The 12,895-nt window shown below is 38.4% G+C and overlaps 1 protein-coding gene across 1 annotated transcript in view; it reads left to right on the forward strand.

Moving 5' to 3' along the window:
* Nucleotides 1–721: 721 nt before the first annotated feature.
* Nucleotides 722–12,895, forward strand: part of tspan18b (tetraspanin 18b) — a 50,612-nt gene continuing 38,438 nt past the window's right edge. The window contains exon 1 of the mRNA XM_079620242.1: nt 722–1,304. The gene's annotated coding sequence lies outside the window, so the exon portion shown is untranslated. The remainder of the gene's footprint in view (nt 1,305–12,895) is intronic.

The following is a 12,895-nucleotide window of genomic DNA, read 5'->3' on the forward strand; positions in this document are numbered from 1 at the left end:
ACCAGCCACGCTAGACCTCCTCCCTACTGGAGCAGCTCAAATCAAGACAGGAAGACCACAGAGCTGACATTTGAATTACATGCAGACGACACATGTACACACACACACACACACACACACACACACACACACACACACACACACACACACACACACACACACACACACACACACACAGAGAGGCGTCTCCTCATGCTCAGAGATGTCTCAGAGACTGACTGTCACATGTCACAGGACCAATAGTTAAACAACACAGACTTTAAGAGGCACCATCTTTGAAGAAATTGTGTCAGTTTCTTCGCGACTTTAAAATAGTTTTTTTCTTAGAGTGAAGAACGTTAATAATCTAAAGAACCTTTTTTCAATATAAAGAACCTTTTGTGCAATGGAAACCGACATTCCTCAAAGTTGCATCTACAAAAAAAGCATTGAACATTTCAACCATTATTGGCCCGGAAAAAAAAATCCAGGTAAATGCTGACCATGTGACAACATGACCCAATAGTGGGGCAAGTTGGAACATGCCCTGAACACACCACACACACACACACACACACACACACACACACACACACACACACACACACACACACACACTATATATATATATGTTTATATATATAGCGCCTTCCATCGTGGCATGTGTGCTTTAGAGGGGGTTCTGTTATGACAGAGGTTGTGGTCTAGATGTGAATTGCGGTGGGATATCATGTATGCCACAGGGAATGTCAGTGTCACGACCTTTGAGGGCATGCAGACAAAGGGATCATGATACTTTTCTTATCTGACTCGCCATCTGTGGTGGTGTTGAGGGGGGCCAGGGAAGTGAAAACAATTTGACCATTAAATCTCCGCCCACGAGTAGAAAGAGCAAAGCGCTAAATTGGTGTTCTGGGAGGAGTTAGAGAGAATCCTTAAATGTACCAACAACGCAATATATAATTTTCTAATAGCATATCTATTGATTAACAGCAACAGAACGCTAATAGAGGGAAATAAGTAAACTGGGCGTTGAAGTTGTAGTAGAGAGAGAGTGTCCCTCCCTCCAGGCTGAACTGTATACAGGCTCCGGCGCGCGAGAGGGACGCGAGATTAGGGCAGCAGCAGTTTGGGGGTCTCTGGAATTTATTAGTTGACGCTTGAAGCTCGTTGTTTTCTTCCTGGATTCGGAGCAGATCTACAGGTCCACCAGTTTTTCAGTCGGCATTCATTCACGCAGACTTACAACCATCATATTTGACCTCGTTTCATCTCTGGAGAGCTCAGGACAGCGAAGAAGGACGCGTGTTGTTCGGGATTTTGAGGTGAGATTCTCGGTAAACTGAACTCCGCTGGTGTTTACATGAATGCAAACTTGTAATGGCTAACTAGTCATTGAGATACGAAGCTCTCTTTAGAGATTTATTTAATTCAAATCAACTAGAAAATATTTATGTTTCATTCTGTGCCATATATGGTTATCTCTTAAGCAGGGCAGAACCAAACAGATAAACACTCAAATGTATGTTTTGATTTGACAGTTAGATGTGAGGGTTCACTCTTTGCGCGCGATGTAAATGTTAATTTTAGTGTAGCCTAACTACTGTTTTGAGAGGCTTGAAGGCAGAAAACACTCAGAATTTATAAAGAAAATATTAGTTTATGTATTCCACATTGCGCTTCTCTTACCCACAAACTAATAGTTTCCTCGCGTTGCTCGCTCGTATTTCACCGACGACGGCGCGGCGGTTTCTGTTAAATCTAATCAGTTGAGTAAAGCTCGGGGAAAGTCTGGGTGGGATGAGGAGGCATCAGGCTGGCGGTTTTCCCACGGGGTGTGACAGCAGGCAGCGTGTGTTGTCCAGGAGGTCCCGTCATAACTGTAGTGTATCCCCCAGATGGAGGTCAGCAGTCCTGCCGACGGGCATGAGTTCAGTGCCAGTCTAAATCAATCAAACCGAGCATCTTGTCTTATCTTATGTCTTCAGTTTGTGTTAGAGATAACATGTTCGTGTCATCAGTTTGTGAATGATTCTATCTATCTATCTATCTATCTATCTATCTATCTACACTGTAAAATATTTCCAGGATTTCACAACATATAACTGTAATATTTCACAATAAATTGCAGTATTACCAATTCACAGGCTTTAACTGTGATATTTCACAATATAATACTGTATTTAGACTTTTATTGTGAAATTAATGCAAGGCGGGACTATTACAATAAACTACTGTGAATTTCGTCATTTTCGCGCTGCAACTGCGTCATCTGTCTGAGCTCTCATCTCCTCCGTGCTCTCACTCGATGGATTCAGCGGCCGGTAAGTGTTTAAAATATCAAACTTTGTCATTTTGGTGGCTGTTTTTTTATATGATAGTGCATGTTATTTAAAAGTATGAACCAAATTAGCGTTTGTTGTAGGTGCTGTTGTCATGTTTTTGTAACTAGCCGAAGCAGACTCGCGTCTAGGTTTGAGCGCGCAAATTTGAATGAACAGACGTTGGTTGTAGTGTTAACGTTAATTGTACCGTATTAAGTTAGTAACGTTAACTGTGAGACACGTTAGCTAAAGTTACATCGTCGAAATTTTTACTTTTGCTTAATGCTTTTCTTAGTTTCTCTAACAGCGTTCTCTTTTCCCACAGCATTTTTCTATGGTGACCACCGGGAAATAAAGTTAACGTTATAAGGTAAGCTGTGGCCTTATATGTGGGTATGACAGTTATTATCAACTATAGTGTTGTCAATTTGGGCAAATAAATGCTCAAATACAGTTCAAATGTCATAAATTCATCTCAAATTAGTAACGTTAGCTGAACTTCATCATTTTCTCCCCTGCTTTGTGTGTGAAACGGAGCAGCCATTTGTCTGTCTCGTCAACAGAAAAACGAAGTGTGTTGCAAAACAACTGGATGATTTTATTGTGAAAAAGATATAGTAAATTAAATGTTTATCACTGAATTAGTGGAGCTTCGTTAGTTGTGCTATTCTACATTAAAAACAGGTCGACATCTGGAGATATTAGGAGGCCATTTTGTCTGAACGGGTAACGTTAATAACGTTAACTAATTCTAGGAGGAAGAGTAACTTTACGTTCAGTTACAAGCAGAAACAGACATAGGGAGATGGACAGGCCAACATGCTCTTACTCCATCCTCTGCAAACAGTACGTGCACGTTGTTGTGTGCATAATGCTTGACCTGGGTAAATCACACACCTCTACTTTGTTGCCAGACTATTTTTGACTGTGTGTTTGTGATGGAAAAATGTTTTTCAGTTGCTGTTATTTAAATGTTTGCTGTTTAACTGAATCACAGTAACTTAATGTCACCTTGTTAAAACTGAGCTAACTTTAGTTTAGCTTTGTACTGTAAATGCAGTGACCCACTAAAGGTGGTGACTGGGACTGACACCTTTTTCATCCCACTTGAATAAAACTAACAGCTTTCTTCTGTCTTTTTGTTTATAGGTGCTTCTTGGGCATCAACCCAGAGATGGCAGAGGCAGAGAGGACACATAAACCAGCAAGTCTGCACACTGATCAGGGAGCTCTTGACTTAAAACGGATGTCAATCTAATGTAAGCAATCTAAACTTCAGAGCGGACTAACGAAATACTGTCTCTGTGTTAAGCTAGATGTAGTTATGCAGTTAGATGTTTATTGAAGCTATTAAAGGGACGAGAATGCTTAATGTGCGCAAAAAAAAGAAAAAACTTTAGTGCTGCGCTGTTACACTACATGAACTCACTCACTCAGAGGCCCACACAGAAGAAAATTAATAAAGTTGTTGTTTTTGCGCACAAAAGTGTTCTTGTTGCTTGATAAGCTTAAAGGCTATGTTGCAGGTTAGAGTACCCAGTGAGCCAATGTATAGAAAAATAATGTAGGAACTATATTTAAATATGAACATATACTTATAAAACGCTATTTAGGCTTCTGGAGTCGTTTTTGTGAGAAAATGTTCCTTCCGCGTTTGAAAACCGCCAAACCGGAAGTGACGTAACATGAGGCAGAGCGGTCAAAGTAAACAATAGGAAAGCAATGGATCGCAATGACAGATCGGACGCTGAGGAAATTCTAGCCTAAATGTTTACTCGTATGATGGACCTCAGCCATATAATTATGTGCCTAATATGAAGCCAAGAGAGTAAACAGGTCAGGATTACACAAAACAACGGTCAGAGGAGACACATGAGCTGTGGTGTGAGGAGAACAGGGCAGGGGTCTCGATGAGAGAACAGTGTTACTAGCTTATAGATTTATTCACGTTAGCCGACGATATGTATAACACTATGCTCAGATCACAATATTGTACAGATTATTATCATGTATCAGGCAAAAGTAAAGCTATTATTTAGACCCTTACCTGCATGTGTTGTGTATGTCAGCCATTAGGAGACAGTTTCCAGAGGAAGAAGGACTTTATAAAGGCTTTGAATGGCCCCATTTGGTGACAATGAATACAAAAATAATCACAATCACAACTGTCTTACTGTAGCCTATAAAAACTTTATATGTAGAAACAGCCAACACAAACATTAAAATTCGGAGTACAGATTGGAAATGAACTTAATATATTATATTTAGGCTATAATAAGTGTCGGCTGCAGACTAATAACAAACACATAAATGCATTAGGCTACATTACAAGTTTATGTAGGATATGTTAATTAAATTAAGACAAGGCACATTAAGACAGGTAGGCTACATGTAGCCTATGCATTTTGTAAAACAGAAGTACAATAAGTGATCTCTGACGGATCCGTGACCGTCATGTTTCCCGCCCGCGGCCGAAACACAATCTGACGGCGGACCGGGCGACCCGATGAAGGAGCCGGGACAGTGTGCACATATCGCCGTCATCATATAACTCCATGTCGCCGAGATTAAATAAACACAAGATTTTGACGCGTATCCGAGAGTGGAGCGGAGTGTGAGCGCGCACTGCATGGCACGGACGCGCGCGCGGGCGCGAACACTAATCAACAGTGAAACAATTTAAAATACTCTATCATTTCTGGTCATACAGAAAATAATAATAGCCTACATTATTCGCAACTACTTTTATTTGTGTAAACTCGGAATAACAAGAAAGCGTTGTGCTTTTGTCAAATAAAATAAAACAATCAGGCGCGCTTTCATGATCTCCGTGAACTGGAGCGCGAGAACTGAAACTATATGTAGGCTAAAGCTTGAAATGTCCACTTCAAAACGAACAAATTCGAATCGAAAGCTAATACCTTCTGATTATGTAATGCGTATGAAAGGTGCATTTCTCTCTAAAAGCGCACCCGCTTAACAGCGGAGATGGAGATATGTTTTTAACCGACACTGATTTAGAAAACAATAGTTTATTAATGAACAATTAAAATGCCTCGTTATTTTTTCAGACACATTTATTATTAAATCACCTATAAATCACCTTTCTGTAGGCTGTGGTTCCAGAGACATATGGCTCTTCTCATTCAGTAGCCTACTGCGGGAATAATATCATTTCCAGGTTCTAATTTTGTCTCAGAAAAATAAATCAACAACAACAAAATCTATATTAATTTGTGAATATTTTAAATGTTTAATTAAGGGGCAACAAGTAGCCTAATAAACAAAAATTCGTCAATATTAATTTTTTTGCGCAGCATTTGGTGTAGCCTAGCCTACAGTTCAAATTAAAATTTTGCCTTTTAAAAATACAACAACCGTTTTTGTTTTGTAATTACGGGTTAAAAATATTTTTGTTCTCTCTGTTTTGTAATTTAGTCAACTTTATAGATTTCAACCATATTATTCCTTCTTGAGTCTTTTTAACAAGAATTTAGATTAATGTATGAATTGAATAGTGATTGTGTGACCTATGATGAGGGAACAACCAGATACCCTTGGTAGTACCATCAAATGATAGCCTATAGCGATGTCATCAGGATACACACACACCGGTAGGCAGTGGCCCACCTTACCGGGTGACCACGTCGTGGTTCACCAGAATTTATAGTTTACCCACCTCTTTTTTTACCACTACACCTCTGACCACGACGATGATTAATTGAAATACAATAACCACCGAAAACACACTGAATCATGACCGCTCCAACTGAATACCAACCTACTCTGCACTGAGCGAACGCACAACGCAGAGCCCGGCGGCAAACGACTACCTCATGTGACGTAATATGACGCGATGGTGAAAAAAAACGGTTTTTCAATACGGTCAAGGAAACGGTCACGTTTTCTACTAAATTTGTGCCCTTATGTCTTGCAAAACGATTTTAAATCCTGCATTTACTTTTCATATGGTATTTTCATACAAGGTTATATATTAATTTTGAAAAAAAAAAAAACCTGCAAGATGGCCTTTAAGGTTGAGCCACTGTTGTCACTTGGACTATTTTAACGATGTTTTTACCAACTTTACTAACTAACTTTCAATTACACATAAGCCTATGGAGGAGTGAGACAGCTCTGAGATTTAATCAAAAATATCTTCACTTGTGTTCCGAAGATGAACGAAAGTCTTACGGGGTTGAACAACATGAGGGCGAGTAATTACTGACAGAATCTTAATTTTTGGATGAACTAACCATTTAACCACAATCATGTTACTTTCAGTCCTGTTACTCATGAAAAATAACAGGACTGAGTAAAAGTAACAGGAGTGAGTAGAGTCCTTGAGTAGAGTTTGTTGATTTAATATTAATTGATATAGTACTATTCACATGATTTATGAGTTACAGTTTTACAATTGAAATGACTTACAATTGAAAATTGTAGACATTTTAGGATTAGTTTTACAATATTAGTATCTTAAACTTTTTGTCTTTCTTATCTTTTGTAGATGCTGGACAGAACCCATACTATGCAGATGCCAGCTGCAAGGGAAGGAGCGAGACGCATGCAACACTCTTTTCCCACCTTTGTCTTTTTCTTCCCTAATTCTCTTTTCACCTCCTACGTTGTGAAGTACCATTATCACATAGTAGACGCATGCACACACATATTGACACACATTCCTGTTACCCAGTGTTCATTCCTGTTATTAAATTGTATTTTTCAAGTACCATTATCACATATTAAACATATGCATGCATGCACGCACACACATTAATGTTACCTAGTGTTTATTCCTGTTATTAAATAGTATTTTTCTTCTACAAAATAAAAGTTAAACCACTGTTTTTATCAGTTTTGTTGTTTGGTCCATAATTTTTGCTAAATCACAGTAATATAGACATTCACAGGTAAATACAGTAATTATACAGCAGCCTACTGCTAAATAACAGTAATAAGAGAGACTAACTGTAATTTTACAGTTAAATACAGTAATTCTACAGCAGCTTACTGCTAAATCACAGTAATAAGACAGCATAAATACTGTGAAGTCACAGTATGCAGCGGCCATTTCACAATTATTTACTGTAAAAATATTACAATATTTTACTGTGAAAGTCATGCAACTGGTAACCTGCAATTTATTGTAAATTTACAGTCAAATAATTAACAGTGTATCTATCTATCTATCTATCTATCTATCTATCTATCTATCTATCTATCTATCTATCTATCTAACACAATCTGAGTTCAAGCTCTTCCAAGCTTTATGGGAGTGAATGGTACCATAGATTTTGAAGCCCAAAACTGAACTACCTCTTTAACCATTGACATTCCTTTTAACAAAACTCCCTGTTTTGAAACAATGCTTGTGTTAGACATGAATTATGGGGAGTTTCCTTTAAACTAAAAGATGTATGAGTGTTATCTTTGGCCATTTTCCAGCAGTAAAAAAAACACTTTAACCAACAATGTTCATTTCTGCTGTACCTTCAGAAGATTTTTTTTTCCAGCTCTTAAAAAAAAGAAGACATGACTTAATTCACAGCCTGTCAAACTACATCAAATATGTTGATATGCCCTGCATCCAATCAAATCTCATCTAATCACGAGTCATTGAGAAGAACTTGAAAATCTTTTGAATACATTCTTGTTCTTGAAACAGAAATTCATGATCTCTTACAGATAGAGGATATTCTTTCAAACAAAGCCCTGCCATATATTCTCAAGTGGCTATTGAAAGATTTGCAAGTACACAGGCCTTAAATCTTACATTCCAACTGTCTAACTTCATGTGCACTGTAACTTTATATCCATTAAGGTTTCTGCGAATTTGTCCACCTATTTCTGGACCCTATTTTTGTAGTCTGACATAAACGTTTGCTGCACTTGTTCCTCAAAGCAGACTCAGACCAGTTTTCAATTAGTCAAGCACTTGTGCGTGAAGATATTGGCTCTGAGGGATCCATTAATGCCGGCCTTAGTTGTGGCTTTGTAGTTTAGCTAAATGCTGATGTCAGAACTCAGACTTCACTCACACACACTCAACTCAACACGGGCTCAGAGGTAAGACTAGAGCCTTAACCTTTACATTCCTCTGAGCTATTGTGAGGCAGTTGAGAAAAACCTTTAAAATGTGGACATTAGAGGCCTAGAAATGATAGATTGACAGATCAATGTGACAACCTAATTTGCACACTATTTAAATACTCTTTTTTTACATAGCCTACAGGTGAAAGTCTAAAAATGTGAATATAAAAAATTCAACTTAAAAGGTGAAACTAATATATTATATAGACTAATTACATGCAAAATGAGATATTTCAAGCCTTTATTTGTTATAATTTAGATGATTATGGCATACAGCTTATGAAAACCCCAAATTGTGAAAAGGTTTTCATAGGTGTAAGCCATAATCATCAAAATTATAACAAATAAAGGTGTGAAATATCTCATTTTGCATGTAATGAGTCTATATAATATATTAGTTTCACCTTTTAAGTTGAATTTTTTATATTCACATTTTTAGACTTTCACCTGTAGGCTATGTAAAAAAAGAGTATTTAAATAGTGTGCAAATTAGGTTGTCACATTGATCTGTCAATCTATCATTTCTAGGCCTCTTTTAAGTTGAATTTTTGGATACATTTTTGGATAAATTATTAATAGTCACTTTTGTGGTATTTGGGGTAATTAATCCAATGAAAATGCATTTTATAGTCATGAAAATTAACCTTTTTTATTGATTATTTGAATGTGTATCAAACTAACTTACACTGAAAAAAATCTGGTGTAGTTTTTACTTTGAAAACCATTTTCACACAGAAATTGCTTGTACATTTCACAAACAATTACATAGTAATGGCAAGTTGCACATTTAATTAAATGTGAAATTTTGAAGTAGAAAGACTGAAAAAGTATTTTCTTGTAAAACATACTCCAATAAAAAAAAAATGGTGTAGTGAGTGAGCTAAAGTGGTTGACTGATGCAGATATGGAAGAGGGAGACTGTTTTGTTCTGCTTGAGCAGACACAGAATCGTTCAGTCACTAAAGCATTAAGCTATACTGGAAATGAATATTTGGTTCTTCGTGGTGGGAAGTCCCGGTTGAGAGCAAGAGGCTCGTCTCCAGGCTGTTATATTAATATCAGTTGACATGGCGGCAAATGAACTGGTCGTCAGGGCTGGTTTGATCTCAACCGCAGTTGCTAGATCTCTAATCGGCGCAGGTGATTCATTCCACCCTGAGCTCTTATCCAGCCTCCAGTGAAATGCCCTTATTGACAGCAGAGCTAAGGCCCTGGGAGAAAAGGAGGTCAAGTCATCACTTTCTTCCAAGTTTCAGGCATCAGAGCTACACGAGCTGGCAGTTTGTAGTCTGCAGAGGATCTGGAATGAGATGGAGTATCTATTGCCTTGAAAAGAAAATTGCTTTTCCCCACCATTTGCTGGAGGACTCTCATCTAATGCGTGTGACATGGGGCGATTCACCCAGTAATGGGTTTTGGGGCCTTGTTGCCTCTGAGACATATGAAATTTGCAAAGGAGCTGTGTAGATTAATTATTACCATGAAGAATATGTGTTCTTTGCTCATAGACACTTCAAAAAATGAGAGGCTTGTCAAGTATGACCCGCAGAACTTTGAACAAGAACAATTATGAATGCATAGATCGTTTCCTCATGAATTTGTCCTGTAGACGGCTTTGAGAAACTTTAAAGGATGCAGCTGAGGGCTCTAAAGTTCATTCAAGACATGGGATGTCCAGTGACCCTGGAAAATAGCAGAACCTCTTTATCAGGAGGAAACAGACTGCTTGTTTGTGCTTGGCATAAGGAGAACTAATTCTTATCTATTATTCAGGAAATTTCCTTCAATATTGGTGTGTCAGGGATATAATGAGGTGAAAGTATGCATATTACAAGCTGGGTCCTACAGATAGCTGAGGGTCTCAGTCATTATTTAATCTTTATCGACAATAAAATGGAGATTTGAGATGTAAAATGATAAACCTTGATTTCTCCACTCTCCACTTATTGAAATGTAGGACTTATATAGAAGGAGCCCATGTTGCTGGTGTCTGTTTATTTTTTTTATTTTTTTTAGTTACAGATATAAGCAGGAAATTAATAATAGGAATAGGGAAGTTTGGAATCGAAACCTCCTTAAGCTGCTTATTAAATTTAGAGATTAAGATGGCTTACTTTTATTTGAAGAGTCTGTATAATGTAGTGAAAGCATAGACGTTGGTAGTGGGCTTCATTTTTGGTTCGAGTATTTGAGAGGATTGAGTAATGACAGAAATCCTGTTAAACTGACTGTAAAAAATGGCAGCCCATTGCCAAACGCACTGTAAAAAAATGGGTGACAACGTATTGGCCATTATGGGATGCCTTTTTTGTGCCTTGGTCTATATATTGAACAGGCAATATTTACAGTGCTGCTGGATAGATTACTTGCAAATTGCAGTCAGTTACTGCTTCCAAATGACATGACAAAAATTGTAGTTGTAATGTAATCCATTGCACATTTAAAGTAATGTACACTGTAAAAAAAAAATGTTGGTTTAACTTAAAAAAGCAAGTTGCCTTAAAATTTTGAGTTTGTTGTAATTAAAAATGAATACAATGAAGACGAATGGTTTAATAAACAGAAACTCTAAATAGTGTTATCTTCACACATTATCGAAGATGATTTGAAAAAAGATAAAAAGTTGTGATAACAAATCATGAAAATATATTTTTACAGTGTAATCTGACTACTTTTTGATTACTTTTAGATTACTTTTGATCTAACTCGTTTATCACATTGATTTTAGTACGATAATCTTGTACTATATTTTTATATAAAAATACAAAGAGAAAGAAAATATATTCTATTCTTTATCAGCAACATGCATTATGTAAGGGTTTCCCGGTTTATAAAGGAACTGCAGGGGGTTTGGAAGTTTAATGAAAAGCTATTAATTAAATAAAAAAAATTAAAAAAAATTAAAAAAAAGTAATTTTAAAATAAAAACAGTCAAAATAAAACACTATAAAATATATATACAGTACATAAACAAATTTTTACAGTACGGTACAGTAGAATTACATGTATGGTTCTGTTAAATGTAATATTTTTCACTCTATAAGGTAAGGGAATGTACAGTTAACTGATTACCAGTTTTTACTGTAGCATTAAAAGAATTTCATTAAAATTATGAACATATTTACTATGATAATAACACTGAATTTTGGTGATAATTAAAATTTTGGTTCAATTTCTCAAAACTATGGCCTGTTTATAATAGTGGCACACACAGTTCCCTTTCGTAGGGAACTCGCACTGCGTCGTTGAAAACGACTCTTTGGGGACGCTCCCTAAGCGTACGCCTCTGAAGTATGAATGAAACTAATCCAATCCTGATTGGTGTTGCGTCGTGACGTAACATGTGACGGCATAACCGGATGCATAAAAGTGTCGCCGGCGCACACACACATTAGCTTTCGCTCTTCAGCAAGCGCTCTCTGTTTTTGTCTGTCTTATTTGGTGTTGTCTGTCTGATCCAATCACTGTATTATGGCGAGTGAGCAATTCATTAGATGTGTGCACCCCTGCCCAAAATATATTACAAGTGGGGACACGCATCAGTTGTGTGTGAATTGTTTTGGAGTGTAACACACGCACGGGCAGCTCTCGAGGGGGCTGTCTGTGATCTCTGTGAAACACTCCCTATCAGTACTGCGCTCGCGTTCCCCGTGGTTCAGGTCCCGCATCTGTTGAGGCGGCGCGGTGACTCAGATCGCGGGGTTCGCAAAGGGATCTTGCAGACGAGGATGAGACTGCTGCGGCACTTTCTCATTCTTCATCTGAAGGTTCTAAGGCTCTCGTTCATGGTGCAGAAGCCCGCGCTGCGGCTTCTTCTGCCCGTGACGAGACCTCGATGTTTGAACTATCTGCTTCCGAGGGAGTGGATGTGTTCAGCATCGAGGCGGCCGGATGAGCGTGAGTTAAATTCACCAGCTCGCGTTCCCCGCGGGTCGGGTCCCGCGTCCGTTAAAGCGGCGCGTCGACTCAGATCGCGGGGTTCACGGGGATCTTGCAAATGAGAATGAGACTGCTGCGGCACTTTCTCATTCCCTATTTGAAGGTTCTGTGGCTCCCTTTCATGGTGCAGAAGCCCGCGCTGCGGCTTCTTCTGCCCGTGATGAGAACATGATGTTTGAACTATACACTTCTGAGGGAGTGGATGTGTTCAGCATTAAGGCGGGTGAGCGTGAGTTAAATTCACACAGCTCGCGCGCGGCGAATCAGATCGCGGGGTTCGCGATAGGATCTTGCAGATGAGAATGAGACTGCTGCGGCACTTTCTCATTCCCTATTTAAAGGTTCTGGGGCTCCCGTTCATGGTGCAGAAGCCCGCGCTGCGGCTTCTTCTGCCCGTGATGAGAACCTGATGTTTGAACTATCTGCTTCTGAGGGAGTGGGTGTGTTCAGCATCGAGGCGGATGAACGTGAATTAGACTCGCCAGCTCACGTTCTCCGTTGTTCAGGTCCGCGACTCAGATCGTGGGGTTCGTAAATAAAATAAATAATAAAATATGAAT

This window comes from Phoxinus phoxinus (genome assembly GCF_949152265.1).
Source record: "Phoxinus phoxinus genome assembly, chromosome: 8".
NCBI classification, from domain to species: domain Eukaryota; kingdom Metazoa; phylum Chordata; class Actinopteri; order Cypriniformes; family Leuciscidae; genus Phoxinus; species Phoxinus phoxinus.